The sequence below is a fragment of the Dendrobates tinctorius genome, unplaced genomic scaffold (assembly GCF_039654945.1).
Source record: "Dendrobates tinctorius isolate UK_male_01 unplaced genomic scaffold, ASM3965494v1 ptg000199l, whole genome shotgun sequence".
Lineage (NCBI taxonomy): Eukaryota > Metazoa > Chordata > Amphibia > Anura > Dendrobatidae > Dendrobates > Dendrobates tinctorius.
Window position 1 is genome coordinate 13,273,863 of NW_027361866.1, and position 18,145 is coordinate 13,292,007.

General features: G+C 47.9%; 1 protein-coding gene across 1 annotated transcript in view; it reads right to left on the reverse strand.

The window, feature by feature from the left end:
• RBM44 (RNA binding motif protein 44) overlaps positions 1–18,145 on the reverse strand; it is a 195,161-nt gene that overhangs the window by 132,354 nt on the left and 44,662 nt on the right. The window lies entirely within an intron of this gene.

Here is an 18,145-nt window from a genome sequence, read left to right on the forward strand (position 1 = left end):
GAAAAGAGGGTTAGGGTTGGAAAGAGGGTTAGGGTTGGAAAGAGGGTTAGGGTTGGAAAGAGGGTTAGGGTTGGAAAGAGGGTTAGGGTTGGAAAGAGGGTTAGAATTAGGGTTAGGGTTGGAATTAGGGTTAGGCTTGTGGTTAGGGATGTGTTGGGGTTAGGGCTGTGGTTAGGGGTGTGTTGCGGTTAGGGTTGGAGTTAGAATTGAGGGGTTTCCACTGTTTAGGCACATCAGGGGGTCTCCAAACGCGACATGGTGCAACCATTGATTCCAGCCAATTTTGCGTTCAAAAAGTCAAACGGTGCACCCTCCCTTCCAAGCCCTGACATGTGCCCAAACAGTGGTTTACCCCAACATATGGGGTATCAGCGTACTCAGGAAAAATTGCACAACAACTTTTGGGGACTAATTTCCCGTGTTACCCTTGGGAAAATAAAAAATTGGGGGCTAAAAAACTATTTATGTGGAAAAAAATGATTTTTTCATTTTCACGTCTCTGAACCCCCAAGTGCTTCACAGAAGTTTATAATGCAAAGTGCTCACAACACATCTTACATACGTTCCTTGGAAGGTCTAGTTTCCAAAATGGGGTCACTTGTGGGGGGTTTCCACAGTTTAGGCACATCAGGGGCTCTGCAAACGTAATTACGACCGCAGACTATTCCATCCAAGTCTGCATTTCAAAACGTCACTACTTCCATTCCGAGCCCTGACGTGTGCCCAAACAATGGTTCCCCCCCACATATGGGGTACCAGCGTACTCAGGACAAACTGGACAACAACTTTTGGGGTCCATTTTCTCCTGTTACCCTTGTAAAAATAAAAAATTGCGAGCTAAAAAATCATTTTTTGAGGAAAAAAAAATTATTTTTTATTTTCATGGCTCTGCGTTATAATCTTCTGTGAAGCACTTGGGGGTTCAGTGTGCTCACTACACATCTAGGCAACTTCCTTATGGGGTCTAGTTTCCAAAATGGGGTCACTTGTGGGGGTTTTCCACAGTTTAGGTACATCAAGGGCTCTGCAAATGTAACATGATGCCCGCAGACCATGCCATCAAAGTCAGCATTTCAAAATGTCACTACTTCCCTTCCGAGCCCTGACGTGTACCCAAACAGTGGTTCCCCCCCCACATATGGGGTACCAGCGTACTCAGGACAAACTGTACAACAACTTTTGGGGTCCAATTCATCCTGTTACTGTTGTGAAAAAAAATTGCGGGCTAAAAATCTTTTTTTTTGAGGAAAAAAATGATTTTTTATTTTCACGGCTCTGCGTTATAAACTTCTGTGAAGCACTTGGGGGTTCAAGGTGCTCACCACACATCTAGATAAGTTCCTTGGGGGGTCTAGTTTCCAAAATGAGGTCACTTGTGGGGGGTTTCTACTGTTTAGGCACACAGGGGCTCTGCAAATGTAACATGACACCCTCAGACCATGCCATCAAAGTCAGCATTTCAAAATGTCACTACCTCCCTGCTGAGCCCCGACGTGTGCCCAAACAGTGGTCCCCCCCCCCACATATGGGGTACCAGTGTACTCAGGACTAACTGTACAACAACTTTTGGGGTCCAATTTATCCTGGTACCCCTGTGAAAATAAAAAATTGCGGACTAAAAATATTTTTTTTAAGAAAAAAAAAATATTTATTTTCACGGCTCTGCGTTATAAACTTCTGTGAAGCACCTTGGGATTCAAAGTGCTCACTATGCATCTAGATAAGTTCCTTAGGGGGTCTAGTTTCCATACTGGGGTCATTTGTGGGGGTGCTCCAAAGTTTAGGCACACAGGGGCTCTCCAAACACGACATGGTGTCCGCTAACGATTGGAGCTAATTTTCATTTCAAAAAGTCAAATGGCACTCCTTCCCTTCTGAGCCCTGCCGTGCGCCCAAACAGTGGTTCCCCCCCACATATGGGGTACCAGTGTACTCAGGACAAACTGGACAACAACTTTTGTGGTCCAATTTCTCCTGTTACCCTTGTGAAAATAAAAAATAGCGTGCTAAAAAATCTTTTTTGAGGGAAAAAAAATGATTTTTTATTTTCACTGCTCTACGTTATAAACTTTTGTGAAGCACTTGGGGGTTCAAAGTGCTCCCTACACATCTAGATAAGTTCCTTAAGGGGTCTAGTCTCCAAAATGGTGTCACTTGTGGGGGAGCTCCAATGTTTAGGTACACAGGGGCTCTCCAAACGCGACATGGTGACGGATAACGATTGGAGCGAATTTTCCATTCAAAAAGTCAAATAGCGCTCCTTCACTTACGGACCCTGCCGTGCGCCCAACGAGTGGTTTATGACCACATGAGGTATCTGTGCACTCAGGAGAAATTGCCCAACACATTTTAGGATCCATTTTATCCTGTTGCCCATGTGAAAATGAAAAAACTGAGACCAAAAGAAAATTTTTGTGAAAAAAAAGTACTTTTTTTTACCGATCAATTTGTGAAGCACCTGGGGGGTTCAAAGTGATCACTATGCATGTAGATAAGTTCCTTGGGGGGTCTAGTTTCCAAAATGGGGTCACTTGTGAGGAAGCTCCAGTGCTTAGGCGCACAGCGACTCTCCAAACGCGACATGGCAAGCGCTAAATATTCCAGCATATTTTCCATTCAAAAAGTCAAATGTGCTCCTTCTCTTCCGAGCCCTGCCGTGCACCCAAACAGTGGTTTATGACCACATATGAGGTATCAGTGTACTCAGGAGAAATTGCCCAACAAATTTTAGGATCCATTTTATCCTGTAGCCCATGTGAAAATGAAAAAAAGGAGATTTTTGTGTACTCACCGTAAAATCTCTCTTAGCCTTTAATTGGGGGACACAGAACCTTGGGTGTTATGCTGCTGTCCACTAGGAGGCGACACTATGCATAATCTGAAAAAGATTAACTTTGGCTCCTCTTCTGCAGTATACACCCCTGGACGGCGTCAGCCTTCTCCAGTTTTGTGCCAAAGCATAAGGAGGAACGTAACCAAATAACCATGCCTGTAAGAAGGCTACTATGTACGAGCTCAAGAACAATATGAGAACTCAACAGGAAACAACGGCCCGTAAGGGCAACAGGGTGGGAGCTGTGTCCCCCAATTAAAAGGCTAAGAGAAAGAGATTTTACGGTGAGTACACAAAAATCTCCTTTACTCTGTCGCCTAATTGGGGGACACAGAACCTTGGGACGTCCCAAAGCAGTCCCTGGGTGGGAAGCAGTGGACGAATATTGTGCTGACAGTCCCCTAAACTTGGGGTACTGCCGCCTGCAGAACCAGTCTACCCAGGCTCGCATCCGCTGAGGACTGGGTATGAACACTGTAGTGTTTCGTAAACGTGTGTAGGCTAGTCCAAGTGGCCGCCTTGCACACTTGTTGTGCCGAAGCCCAGGAGGCCCCTACTGCCCGTGTAGAGTGTGCCGTGATACCGGCCGGAAGAGGGGAACTGTTAAGTCGGTAGGCCTCATGTATGGTGGACTTGATCCACCTGGCAAGGGTAGCCTTGGAAGCCGGCAACCCCTTGCGACTACCTTCCGGAAGAATGAAGAGGGAATTGGATTTCCGGAAAGGTGCAGTCCTGGACACGTAAATCCGCAATGCTCCGACTAGGTCAAGCGTATGCAGAGCCTTCTCCACTCTATGGACCGGAACCGGGCAAAGGGAAGGCAGTGAAATCTCTTCGTTAAGGTGAAAGTTGGACACAACCTTCGGAAGGAAGGATGGTACCGTGCGGAGAACCACCTTGTCCTGGTGAAAGGCTAGGAAAGGTCGTCTGCAGGAAAGTGCTGACAATTCCGACACTCTGCGTAACGAGGTGATAGCCACTAGAAAAACCACTTTCTGAGACAGAATGGAGAGTGGAACTCCTCTAAGAGGTTCGAAGGGTGGAGCTTGCAATGCTGTCAGGACCAGATTGAGGTCCCACGTATCCAGCGGACGTTTGTAGGGAGGAACCAATCGGGAAACTCCCTGGATGAAAGTCCTTACTTGCGGTTTAATAGCAATGCGCTTTTGAAAAAGGACTGAAAGCGCCGACACCTGACTCTTAAGCGAACTTAAGGATAGCTTGGCATCTAGGCCCGATTGAAGAAAACCTAGTACCTTCGGGAGGGAATAAGGGAGTGGGACTTGTCCATGAGATTCGCACCAAGAAAAGAAGGCTCTCCAGGTACGATAATAGAGCTTGGCGGAGGCAGGCTTCCTTGCCCTGATCATAGTTGCAATGACTGCCGGTGAAAAACCTGCCTGGGTTAGAATCCAGGTTTCAAGGGTCATGCCGTCAAATTGAGGGCCCCTGAATTCTGGTGGAAGAACAGACCTTGAGACAGAAGGTCGTGGCGGTCGGGTAGACGCCAGGGGGCGTCTGCCGTAAGTTGGACGATGTCGGCGTACCAAGTACGTCTGGGCCAGTCTGGCGCGATGAGGATGGTCGGAACTCCCTCTTGCTTGATCTTCCTCACGACCCTGGCGATTAGGGGGAGGGGTGGAAAAATGTACGGGAGTCGGAACTGGGACCAGTCCTGGACCAGGGCATCCGCTCCGAGCGACCGCGGGTCGTGTGTCCTGGCCATGAAATTGGGAACCTTGGTATTGAGATGGGATGCCATTAGGTCCACATCCGGGGTTCCCCAGCGTTGACAGATCTGGTAAAAAAATCTCGGGATGGAGAGACCACTCCCCCGAGTCCATTCCTTGCCTGCTGAGGAAGTCGGCTTCCCAGTTTTCTACACCCGGAATGTGTACCGCAGAAAGTACCGACCTTGTGTCTTCCACCCAGCGGAGGATATGAGCCACTTCTCTCATCGCCTGGGCGCTGCGGGTCCCGCCTTGGTGATTCACGTATGCCACAGCCGTGGCATTGTCCGACTGTATCCGTATGTGCAAGGCTGCAAGCAAGTGATGAAAGGCTCTCAGTGCCAAGAGAATGGCCCTGATTTCCAAAACATTGATGGGCAATGTCACTTCCCTCGGTGACCACTTGCCCTGTGCCCTGTGATGTAGGTGCACCGCCACCCAGCCTGTCAGGCTTGCATCGGTAGTCAGGATCTTCCATTGTCCTGAGAGGAATGGCTTCCCTCGTGCAAGCGAGGTTGGTTTGAGCCACCAATGCAGGGACCTCCTGGTTGATGACGTCAACCTGAACTCCGTGTTGAGGGAGAAGGGGTTCCTGTCCCAAGATCTGAGTATGGCTAGTTGAAGGACCCTGAGGTGAAACTGGGCAAATGGCACTGCCTCTATTGCTGCTGCCATCCTGCCGAGGATTCTCATGGCAAACCGGAGAGATCGAGGAGGACTGCGAAGGAGTGTGCGAACTCCCAGACGGATGGCCAGTGTCTTGTCCTTGGGAAGGAGCACCAGGCCCCTGGTGGTGTCGAATACCATTCCCAGGAATGTTAGAGTCCGAGTTGGGATGGTCGACGATTTCTGTAGGTTGACTAGCCATCCCAGGCGACTCAGTGTCTAGAGTGATTGAGACACTGACCTCGCAGTCTTTGAAAGTGGGAGACTTGACGAGGAGGTCGTCCAGGTACGGGACGACTAGAATGCCTCGAGTGCAGGACGTCCATGGTGGCCGCCATGACTTTGGTGAACGTTCTTGGAGCCGTGGCGAGTCCGAACGGAAGGGCGACAAACAGGTAGTGGTTTTGGTTGACCGCGAACCTGAGAAACCTTTGGTGGGCGGGAGCAATTGGTATGTGGAGATACGCATCCTGTATGTCTATGGAGGCGAGGTATTCTCCCTGCTCCATGGATGCAATGATGGACCGGAGGGACTCCATGCGGAAATGACGGACCCGTACGTAATTGTTGAGCTGTTTTAGGTCCAGTATGGGTCGGACGCCGCCTCCTTTCTTGGGGACTACGAACAAATTCGAGTAGAATCCTCGGAATCTCTCGTTCGCGGGAACCGGCACCACAACTCCTGATTGAAGGAGAGAGGAAACCGCTTGGTGGAAAACACGAGCCTTTTCTGGTGGTGTTGGAGGAACACAAAGGAAGAACCGGTTCGGTGGAACGGAAGTGAACTCTATCTTGTATCCGGAAGACACTATTTCCCTGACCCACCTGTCTTCTGTAATAGGCAGCCAGACTTGCTGAAAGAGTAAAAGTCGGCCGCCTACTGGTGGGGTGTCTTCCGGAGGTCTCGAGTCATGATGAAGTGAAGTTCTGAGGTTTTCCTCCCTTGGGTTTCGCTTGGCCTGCTTTCGACTGCCAAGCCCTGTCCGGTCGCTGCTGCGTCCGTGGGTTGTCTCTGCGTGGAGAACGGTTGCGGTTTTGCACTGGGCGCGAAACGGACCAGCCCGAGGAATTCCGAAAGGATCGGAATCGTGTCTGGTTTCTTCGTTTAAACGTGCGTTTCGGTTTTAGTTGAGGGAGAGAGGTACTCTTACCCCCGGTGGCATTGGCTATCATGGTGTCCAACTTTTCGCCGAAAAGTCTACCAGTAGAATACGGAAGTCGCGTGAGGGACTTCTTTGAGGCCGCATCCGCTTTCCATTCTCGCAGCCAGAGGATGCGTCGGATCGTGATGGCGTTTGATGCTATTCCCGCTACACCTCTGGCGGAATCCAGGGCTGCATGAATCATGTAGTCTGCTACCACTGCCATCTGGACCGCTTGGTCCGAGAGTTCAGGATTTGAAGCCTGAAGACCCTCCTGTAGTCTTTTGGCCCAAGCTAGGATGGCCTTGGCTGCCCAAACTGAAGCAAACGCAGGGCCCAGAGAGGCGCCTGCCGCTTCGAAAATAGAACGAGCCATGCGTTCTACTTGCCGGTCTGCTGCGTCCCTGAGGGTTGAGCTATCCGGCAGAGAGAGTAAAGTCTGCGCTGCTAGCCTAGAAACCGGAGGGTCCACTTCAGGTGGATCTGCCCATTGTTTGGTGTCTTCCTGTGGGAAGGGGTACTTCGCTTCCAGATATTTGCGATTAGCCAATTTTTTGTCAGGCTGCGCAAACTGTTTGGTAAGTATTTTCTCAAACTCATCGTGATTAGGGAAGACCTTAGGTGGTTTTTGAACATTTTCGAAGCAAATCCTATGTTTTGGGACTTCCGGGGGCGACTCTGGAATTTTTAGCACCCGATGAATAGAAGAAATTATGTCCTCAACTAGCGCTGTATTGCTAGGGGGAGAAGGTACCATGGACCTGACCGTTTCATTATCTGAGTCGGAGTCACAGATGCCCTCCGAATCCTGTGCCTCGCTAAGGTGATCCCTGGAGGGCGACCTGGGGCGGGGGTCTTCTGTGGTGGGGGATCCCTGTGGTAAATTGCACTGTCTGTCTGTGGCAGGGGACTGCCCAGGAGACCTGGAATGACGCTGTCTCTCCCTAGAGGGGGACGACCTTGTGCTATAGTGCGACTCAGGTGATCGAGACCTGTGAGTCCGCTTACGTCTGTGAGAGTCGGAAGCAGCATGTTCCTGAGACAAGCTGTCCGTTTGCTGTGTACCGTCCATAGCCGGGGCTCGACTCTGCAGAGCTTGCAGCAATGTAGCAGTTAGGTTGTCTATGGACTGTGACATAGACTGAGACATCTGAGTTGCCCATTCCGGCGTGGCCTGTGACACTGAAGCGTCAGTAGGGACTCCCTGGGGTTCTGACCCAGAGTTCTGGATGCAGTCCCGGCAGTGCGGATACGTGCTGCCACTAGGGAGCGTGGCTTTGCAGGCTGTGCAGAATGCATAGAAACATTCCTGCCTGGTTCTCTTCCTTGAGCCCAGCATAGTGCACAGAGGCTGGCTATAAGGGATCGTACAGGGGTGGCTACGCAGAGGGAACCCACAGAGAGCCTTATAGGAAGTATAGATTCACAGCTGAGTAATGAAAACCCAGCTGTGAACTTACCCCACCGGTGTGCCCCTAGGTCCAGCGCCGACAGATCCCAGTTCTGTGCCCCCCGGAGACCGCTGTGATGCTTCTCTCCTGGATCTCATCCAGAAAAAATGGCCACCGGGGCTCTGAGGAGAGGGAGGAGGGGGCGGAGAGCTGAAAAGGGCGTACTGGGCTGTGTAAAAACACCCCCTTTCTGCCTCAATCCGCCCCTTCTATAACACTCCAGTGTGTCATTTTGGTCATCCGGGGGGCGGGACGGGGAAAAGGCGGCGGCTTCAGCTAGGCCGAAGCCGCGGTCTAAATTTGAAGCCTGATGCCCAGGAGGGCTCCAGAGCGGCGCGGTAGTCCGGGGGGGGGCGGATTTGTACCAGACCCCCCCAGAACAGTCGACTGGATAGCGGTGGGGGTAGCAGGGGTAGCGGTTTTTGTATGGGGGGCCCCTGAAGGGCTATGGAGCCGCTGCTGCTGCAGAGACAGGGACGCAGCAAAAGCCCTGTTTCTGCTGTGCCATCCAGTCCGCACCCTCCCCCGGCCCCCACAGGATCCCTCAGCCGGCCTGGGGTCCCTGGAAGCTGCGGAATGCTGCCTGATCTCCGACCCTACCTGAGGCGTCTCAACCTAATACCCCCTGCGGGGGATTAGGGAGGGTGCGTCTGTCACCGTCAGGGGGTCTTCATCCTCGCCTCAACCCAGACCCCTTAAAGGGGTTGGGGAAGGAGGGGGGTCTCGACCTCGAACCAGGACCCGAGGGACTGGGGAGGGAGCGACATGGGGAAAAAAACCACCTCGACCTCAACCGGGTACCCCTAATAGGGGACCGAGGAGGGAGCCATGCCGGGAGTCTCGCTGGAGACCCACTTTTCTTCATCTGTATTTCCGTGAAAAAAAAAGGAAAAAAACGGAAGAAAAAAGGTGTGCCTCCTTGCGACACTAAGCAAAAACTGGAGAAGGCTGACGCCGTCCAGGGGTGTATACTGCAGAGGAGGAGCCAAAGTTAATCTTTTTCAGATTATGCATAGTGTCGCCTCCTAGTGGACAGCAGCATAACACCCAAGGTTCTGTGTCCCCCAATTAGGCGACAGAGTAAATTAATGATAAAAGAAAATTTGTAGTGCAAAAAATAAAATGTCCATTTTTTCCTTCCACGTTGCTTTAGTTCCTGTGAAGCACCTGAAGGGTTAATAATCTCCTAGAATGTAGTTTTAAGTAGCTTGAGGGGTGCAGTTTTTAGAATGGTGTCACTTTTGGGTATTTTCTGCCATATAGACCCCTCAAAGTGACTTCAAATGTGAGGGGGTCCCTAAAAAAAATGGTTTTGTAAATATTGTTGTAAAAATGAGAAATCGCTAGTCAACTTTTAACCCTTATAACTTCCTAACAAAAAAAAAATTGTTTCCAAAATTGTGCTGATGTAAAGTAGACATGTGGGAAATGTTATTTAGTAACTATTTTGTGTCACATCACTCTCTGGTTTAACAGAATAAAAATTCAAAATTTGAAAATTGCCAAATTTCTGTTTTTTTCACAAATAAACGCGAAAATTATCGACCTAAATTTACCACTATCATGAAGCCCAATATGCCACGAAAAAACAATCTCAGAATCGCTAAGATGCGTTGAAGTGTTCCAGAGTTATTACCTCATAAAGGGACACTGGTCAGAATTGCAAAAAATGGCCAGGTCATTAAGGTCAAAATAGGCTGGGTCATGAAGGGGTTAAAGAGGCATTCACAAGTTGTCTCGTGACCAGCACAGAGGTATGCAGTCTCCTTACTTCCAGTGGGGTTTTTTCAAGTTCACGTTCTACTATGAATGTTGGCCCGATCTTAATGACAGACACTGGGGTCATCAGCAGACCCCCGGCTGTCACAACAGCCCATCGGAGGGCCCATGATCACGTCACGGCGTGCTGACGGGACTGTGGCGGAAATGTACGTCATATGTCGTGAACGTGATAAAGCATGCGCTTTGCTCTCTGCAGACACTAGTTTTTTTTAACTGTAAATTTAGACTTATATCATAACTGTGAATTCATATTGTAATCTCTGGTGCTAGTCTTATAAGGCTGGGTTCACACGTAGCGGAAATCTCGGGGAAATTACCACGAGAATTCCATTCCGTGGGAAAATCGCATTTTAAATTCCCGCGGAAAAACTAGCATTTTGCAAGCGTAATTAGCTTGCAGAATTGCTAGCGTTTTCCAAGCGATCTGTAGCATCGCTTGGAGAACTGATTGACAGGTTGGTCACACTCGTCAAACAGTGTTTGACAAGTGTGACCAACTTTTTACTATTGAGGCTGCCTATGCGGCACCAATAGTAAAAGATAGAACGTAAATAATAATAATAAAAAAATATTGTTATTCTCACCTTCCGACGACCCGCGCCGCAGCCTTCCCGCCTCTCTCCACGCTCCCGGTCCCAGTAATCCTTTGCAACAATTACAGAGATGACGTCCGTTCTCGCAGGATCGCGACGTCTCGCAGTCATTCGCAATGACGTCGCGCAAATGACCGCGAGACGTCGCGATCCCGCGAGAACGGCCGTCATCGCTCGCAAAGGCTTACTGGGACCGGGAGTGTGGAGGCGGGAAGGCTGCGCGGTACGTCGGAAGGTGAGAATAACAATTTTTTTTTATTTTAAATTCTATTTTTTACAGGGATATGGTACCCAAAGCCCGGAGGACAGTCTCCTCTCCTCTGGACCATGGGTACCATCCGCAAATGTTCTGCTTACTTTTCACATGGTGTGCACAGCCACGAGGAAAGTAAGCAGAACAATGCATTCCTATGGGTGCGGGATCGCCGCGATTCCGCGAAATTAATGAGCATGCTGCGTTTTTTACCGCAAAGCAATTCCGCCGCGGTATTAACCGCAGCATTAGCACAGCATTGCGGAATCCCATAGGAATGCATGGGATGCTTATTTTTCGCGGCAAAATTGCGCGGTTGAAACCGCCGCGGAAACGCGAAAAAAACGCCACGTGTGAACTCAGCCTAAATGTCTTTTATAGAATTTATTCCATCAGACAATGATATTTCTATTACATCTGGATGTTATATCTAATCTAATATTGATTGACAATATGCAGTCTGCTAGTACTAAAGATTAGCAGCCAGCTCAGAAAAAGGGCAAATGCCCAAATCTGGTTCAATAAGATTCAGTCATTACAAAAAAGAAAATCAGCAGAATTCAAGGGGCTTTTACCCCAATTGGGGGGGGGGGGGGGGGGGGAAGACATTTTTACCATTGAAATTGAGATGGAGTCCCAGCGGACATTGAGAGGCCTTCTGGATGTGGGGAACTCCGGGAATCAGAACTTCTTACGCCAAGTTGATACTGGGTGCTTTTGATGCATTTTTTATGCTAATTTTAACCTTTTTACAGTAAAGTAAAAGCAAAGCCGCAAAGCCTCAAATCTCATGCACACGCATTAGTTTTTTTGTCATCAGTGTTTGTGCTTTTCATTAGCTTTTTGGACAGAGCATGTCACTTTCAGGGGGTTTTCAGGGTTGCTCACCCATTGAATTAAACGGAAAAAAAATGCATGAAAAACCTGCACTTTTGCTGCAGTTTCTTTTCTGCCAAGCACTCAGGTTTTGTTTTAAAAAAAAAAAAAAAAAAAAAAAAAAGCAAAAAACGCCTAGTGTGAACTTAGTCTGGTATTAAATTGTTTGTAGATTGGCTGAATTTGTTTTACAGACTTCTTATGGCGTTTCCCACTCTGTCATTTGTGTGCCAGTGCAATAAACGCCGGCACAGTGGTTCTGATCGATGGTAACACTACTGCCAGTAGATCGTTATTCGGTCAGTTGACCGACCTACAGTCAATCAGCTGATGAACTCTGGTGAACTTTTCCACCGCAGCTCAGCGCTACACACTGTAGGAGCAATCACCTCCTGTATCAGTGTGTAGCCGCCTGTCCCTGAAAGCAGTCACATCAGTGACTGCTCTCAGTCATCAGGATCGTCGTGGCACATTATGGATTGCCTCTCCATTACTAACCTCTGGGCTTGAAGTCACCTGACAATACAAAGGTGACATCAACCCCCCAACAATCACCCCACTTGCCACCACTACAGGGCAAGTGGGAAGAGCGAGGTTAAGTGCCAGAATTGGCGCATCTTATGGATGTGCCTTTTCTGGGGAGGCTGAGAGCTTTATGCCTAGCCATTGCTGGTTATTAAATATGGGGGCATCTTAAGTTTTTTTTTTGTGGGGGGTCCCCCATTTTAATAACTAGTAAAGGTTAAGTATACAGCTATGAGCTGATATTAATAGCCTGGGAGGCTCCATGGGTATTAACCTATTCCCTGGTTTTAAACATCTGAGCCCCCTGCTATCTGCTTTCCCTCTGCTGGTTATGAAAATTATGCAGGAGCCAACACCATTTTTTTCAGAAAAATAATTTATTAAATACGTAAACAGTGGGGGGCGTGGCCTGGCAGGCAATGTGAAAGGAAGCAGGGTCTGTTTCTCCCTCTGGTGCCTGGAGTAATTTGCAGCCCCGCTGACACCACTGATATCCTCAGCCAGACGATCAGATAGATAAGGGGGGAGACTACCTGCAGCTGCATTCTGAAGCCCCTGGTGAGGAGCCATGACCCACAGGAGACAGAAAGATGCAGGAAGGGGAGATGTACTCAGCTCACAAGATGGAGCTGAGGCCAGGAAGGAGGCGGAGAAAGCCAACACTGAATGTCAGAGACGTATGGAGGCTGCAGCTAAGCTGAAGAAGTTTGCTAGAACTGAGGAGGATTCCCTGCGATCTGGAGGTAAACAAGGGGAGGAGGAGAATGATTCAGAGGATTCCCTCGGAGAGATGGGGGAGGAAGAGGAGCAGCCGCAAAATGGAGGAGCTGTGGTGGGGGCAGGTGAGACCCAGAAGGCAGGGGAGGATCATGAGAATCCCACACTGAAGGACATATTTGCTGCGGTCTCCTTCTGTAAGAATGCCTTAACCACGCTGACACAGCAGGTTCTGGGAATTCAATCTGAAGTGGCTGGATTAAAAAAAAGATATGAAAAAAGCTGATACCAGAACAGAAGAGGTAGAAAAGAGAGTGGGACAAGCAGAGGACCACATCACTAAACCCCAGAAAGCACAACAAAGATTCGCTCAGCAAATCTCTGAAATAGTGAGCAAAAATGATGATCTAGAGAATCGCTCTAGACGTAATAATATAAGGATTGTTGGCCTCCCGGAAAAATCCGAAGGGAGAAACCCCACAGAATTTATGGAAGAGTGGCTCAGGGAGAAATTTGGCACAGATACTCTGACCAGGTTTTTTGCTGTGGAGCGTGCACACAGAGTTCCCATGCAGCCACAACCACCGGGTAGGGGACCACGCACTATGCTTGCTAAGCTTCTCCATTATAGGGATAGAGACATAATTCTAAGGAGGGCGAGAGAGATGGGGGATCTTGCCATGAATGGTGAAAAAGTAGCTATCTACCCAGACTTTTCTATTGCAGTCCAAAAACAGCGTATGCAATTTGGAGGAGTGAAGAAGCGTCTTAGAGAGCTGGGAGTGCAGTACTCCATGATTTTCCCGGCTAAACCAAGGGTGGTGGCGCTTGATAAAGTGCAATTTTTCATCGATCCGATAGAAGCTAACCAATGGATTGACATTAATGCGCATAGACTCCAGGGGAAGACATGAGCTGGAATTGATTGATTAGTCAAGAGGACTATGCCTGAGATGGTCGGCTGAGGACATATTACATCTTTCAGTGTCTCGCAAGGAATTCTTAACCGTTTTTTTCCTGTCGAACTGATTTTTGGTAGGCTTTGGCCTTATTTCTGGTTTTCCTGTCTGTTTTTCTTTTTTTTTTTGCCATCGGTTCTTTGGCCCTTTTATTATACGCCTCTTGATCTCCTGAAAATGATCATCTTTAGATCCACTGACATATGGTTGAGATTGAGGCTTTGGCGGGGCGAGATTGAGATTTGGTGGTTGCCCAATGTTGGGCACAGCGGGGGTGTTTACTGTTATAGTTTCTAAAATTTGAATTGTATATATGTTTTATAATATTATTGATGATGTTATACAATGGGATCTTCTATCCTACACAACAGGACTGGGCGGAAGCTGGGAAGATAGTTGCTCTACGTATGCAATTAGATGAATGTAGAAGCATAGTGGGAGGGGAGAGGGGCCAGATTACCCAGCTCTCTTTGAGAGTATATGCACTAGGAAGGGGGAGAAGAAGGGGGGGGGGGGAATGGGTGAAGGGGAGGGTGGAGGGATGGGTTCAGACAGCAAGGGGGAAAACTACACCGATTAATAATTCCAGTTATCAACACTATGGAGGGGGGGGAAATTAAGTTACTAAGTTGGAATGTTAGGGTTTTATCTGACAAAACTAAGAGGGCAGCTATATTCAAATATATACAGGACCAGGGCCCATCGGTGGTATGCCTCCTGGAGACTCATCTTTTACCGGACACAACAAGACTCTTGAATAGGCGATGGATATAGAGGGCCTATTACTCTACTTTTTCTAGCTACGCAAGGGGGGTATCTGTGCTAATTCATACTTAAATACAATATGAGGAAATAGAGGTGCATATTGACCCGGATGGGCAGTGTGTAGTCATCAAATGTAAATTATTTGGCCACCTTATGTGCATTGCCGCTATTTATATTCCACCCCCCTACTCGAATACTAAGCTGAGGGAGACTTGGGAATTCTCAGGAAGAGGGCCTCTTTTGATAGTGGGTGACTATAATAATGTAATAGACTCTTATTGGGACAGGAATAGGAGGCCGTTGGGAGTATTGAGTGACACTATAACCCCATTTGGCAATTTAGTTCGGGAAATGGGTTTGATGGACATTTGGAGGGTAAGAAATGACGGGAAACAGTGCTTCTCCTGCTATTCAGCTTCTTATAATACCCTATCCCGCATCAACATGGCATTAGCTAATGAGTTGATGAATGCAGTGGTGGGGGATGTGCAATACTTACCGAGAGTGATCTCGGACCACAGTCCCATCCTTGTGTCCATTAAACGGGAGCGTTTGAGAGGGGGGATAAGGGGAGAGTGAAAGTTACATCTGGCCTGGATACAACATATAAATATGCAGGGCATCATGCGGGAGATTGGGGAATTCTTTGTCCATAATGATGATAGTGCTCATCCTCTGGTGGTATGGGACGCCATGAAGGCATATCTCCGGGGAATTCTATACAGGGATATATGTAGGAGAAAGACACAAACTAAGCGAGATGAGGTGGATAGTCTGGAAGCCCTAACTAGGGCGGAAATAGAAATGGCACAGCACGCTACACCCGACACTCAACTGACACTTATGCAGGCACATGAAAGGGTCAATAGGTTACTACTAGATAAAGCAACTAAGAAGCAGGCTTTTCAGAAGATTAGATTCTATGAAGGGGAAAAAGTTGGTCATCTATTGTCGATTATAGCTGCAGCCCAGAGAGGCAGCTCATTTATACATAGTATGGATACTGCAAAGGGGACAAGGGTTACTGAGACACCCGAAATTCTGGAGGTCTTCGCGGGCGGGTTTTTACCAGAACCTCTATTCATCGAGTAGAATGGGAGGGGAAGGGGGGGCGGAGGCATTTCTAGGAGCGGGACTGCTTCCGACACTATCTATGGAAGATAGGGATAAGTTGGAGTCTCCTATCACAGTAGAGGAGTTGGAGATGGCTCTGTATGGCATAACTAATGAGAGGGCCCCGGGAGCAGACGGTCTTCCTGCGGAAATATACAAACACAGAAGAAATTCTGCTACCCAAGCTATTAATAGTGTTTGAGGAGGCTATGAAAGAAGGGATTTTGCCTGCGTCTATGCGGGAGGCGGTGATAGTGGTGATTCCTAAGGACGGTAAAAATCCAGGAATTCCAGATTCATACAGGCCAATATCCTTGCTGACAGCTGATGTGAAAATACTGGCTAAAGTGCTGGCGAACCGACTAACTGGTGTTGTTGATACATTGATCCATATGGATCAATCGGGGTTTATGCCCAACAGATCAACAGCAGCCAATATACGGAGACTATATCTCAATCTGCAGTTGCCAGTCGATAACCCAGGTGGGAGGGTGATAGCCTCACTTGATGCCCATAAAGCCTTTGACACTGTAGAATGGTCATACCTGTGGAGAGTGCTGCATAGTATGGGCTCCTCAATTTACAGCATGGATTCAGCTATTGTATACTCAATCCACAGCTAGAGTTAAGATTAATGGGGTAATGTCCGTGGGAATACAGCTGCTTAGAGGAACGAGGCAAGGCTGTCCATTGTCACTGCTCCTGTTCGCTATTGCGATAGAGCCATTGGCGGCTGCTATTAGACGCAACAAGGCAATAAAGGGGTTTCAATATGGCGATTTGGAGGAAAAGGTGGCCCTGTATGCGGATGACCTTTTGTTATTCCTAGGGGACCCCTCGGCTTCATTGGATCATTCTGTGCAGACCATTGAGGGGTTCGGTGAGATCTCAGGACTGACCATAAATTGGTCTAAATCAAGCCTATTTAAAGTGGACAAGGAGGTGGTATGGACTCAGGAAGACATAGGGGCCAACAAACTACAATGTGTGGGAATGTTTAAATATTTGGGGATACAGGTTTCCCTACCGGTGACTGAGTACCTTAATACTAATCTAGTACCCCTAATGGCAATTCTAAGAACTAAGGTGGATACTTGGAACAAATTACACTTGTCGGTGGTGGGAAGGATTAATCTACTTAAAACGGTTTTAATGCCCAAGCTTTTATATATATTACACAACTCCACAATCTGGATACCGCAGAAAAGGTTCGGAGTGGTGAATTCACTGTTTAGGGCCTTGGTATGGGGTTAAGAAACAACCTAGAATAAGGCTTGAAATCTTGCAAAGACCAAAGGATGAGGGGGGACTGGCACTACCAAATCCAGAACTGTATTTTTTAGCTGCCCAAATTCAACATCTCAGAGTGTGGTCTAATCAAGCGAAGGCAGGCGTCAGAGGAGCGCTGGAATACGTACTAAATAGAAGCCCGTTGATACTTGGCCTAGAGGATGGGAAGATGGGTGTAATGGGAGACGGGTGTCCCACTCTGTGACTCTTACAAGACCTGTGGAACAGACTAAAGAGGGTGAGAGGGGTGACCGGGTTGACTAGATTCACAGTTATATGGGATAATAGTAACCTCCCAGAGATTCGGAAACTTGGGAGACTGGAAGGCTGGAAACGTACGGGGCTGACATTAATGTCTCAAATTATGGATAACGGGGAGCTGAGATCGTTTGTGCAATTACAGAGTGAGTTTCAGTTGCCGGATTCTGATTGGTACCACTACTGTCAGGTACGGCATGCTGTTACGGGCTCAAAAACTTTCCAGAAACCTGCAGATACAATCTGACACAGTGTTGGACTATATATGTGGTGGTGATGGACTTACAAAAGGGGTAATTTCTAACACCTACAAAGATATATTGCATACACATTTAATGGGGTTCCCACTTAAAGCAAGATCCAAATGGGAGGGAGAGATTGGGGTGATGACTGACGAGGTATGGGACAGCGTCCTAGAATATGTCCCCAAACTCACTGAGTGAACCAGCTAGGTTGTCCCATCTGGATCTTTATGATAAGAGTATTCGATCCCACGCATTGAAAATTTCATCCGATCCCTCTCACCCGGGACACTCCTCATTCCAACTACTCCCTTCAGGACGTCGCTTCAGAGTCCCCAAATGCAGTACCAACCGCCATATGAACAGCTTCTATCCACTCTCTGTTCAACAATTAAATCGTCATGTGTAGACTATATACTGTATCTGTCTTGTTAGATGTTACTTGTTGTATCTGTTATATATTATGTTGCCTCTTTGCCACAAAGAATTCCTTGTATATATGTAATATGTACTTGGCGATAATAAATTTGATTGATTGATTTATGTGATCCATCGTGTGTACCGTACCCCCCTTCTGATGTTTAAAATGGGGCTGAGGGACAACTCTGACTGTCCAAGATGTGAGGGGGTCTGATGCCGGAATCCTTCATATGATGTGGACTTGTCCCAGGCTATCTGCGTTCTGGTTTAATGTCATTAACAGAATAGAAGGGGCTTACGGAAGTGTTATACCCAAAAACCCACTGGTCTGCATACTGGGATATGTGGAGGAAAATGAAATAGTTAATAGTGCAAACCTTGCTATAGCCAGACTACTATATGTAGCAAGGAAGCTGATTGCGAGGAACTGGATCAGGAAAGAACCACCTTCTGGGAGAGAGTTTGTGAAACAGGTGTCTTGTATCATCCGGCTGGAGGAAAGGATATATGCTAAAAGAGGCAATTCTAAA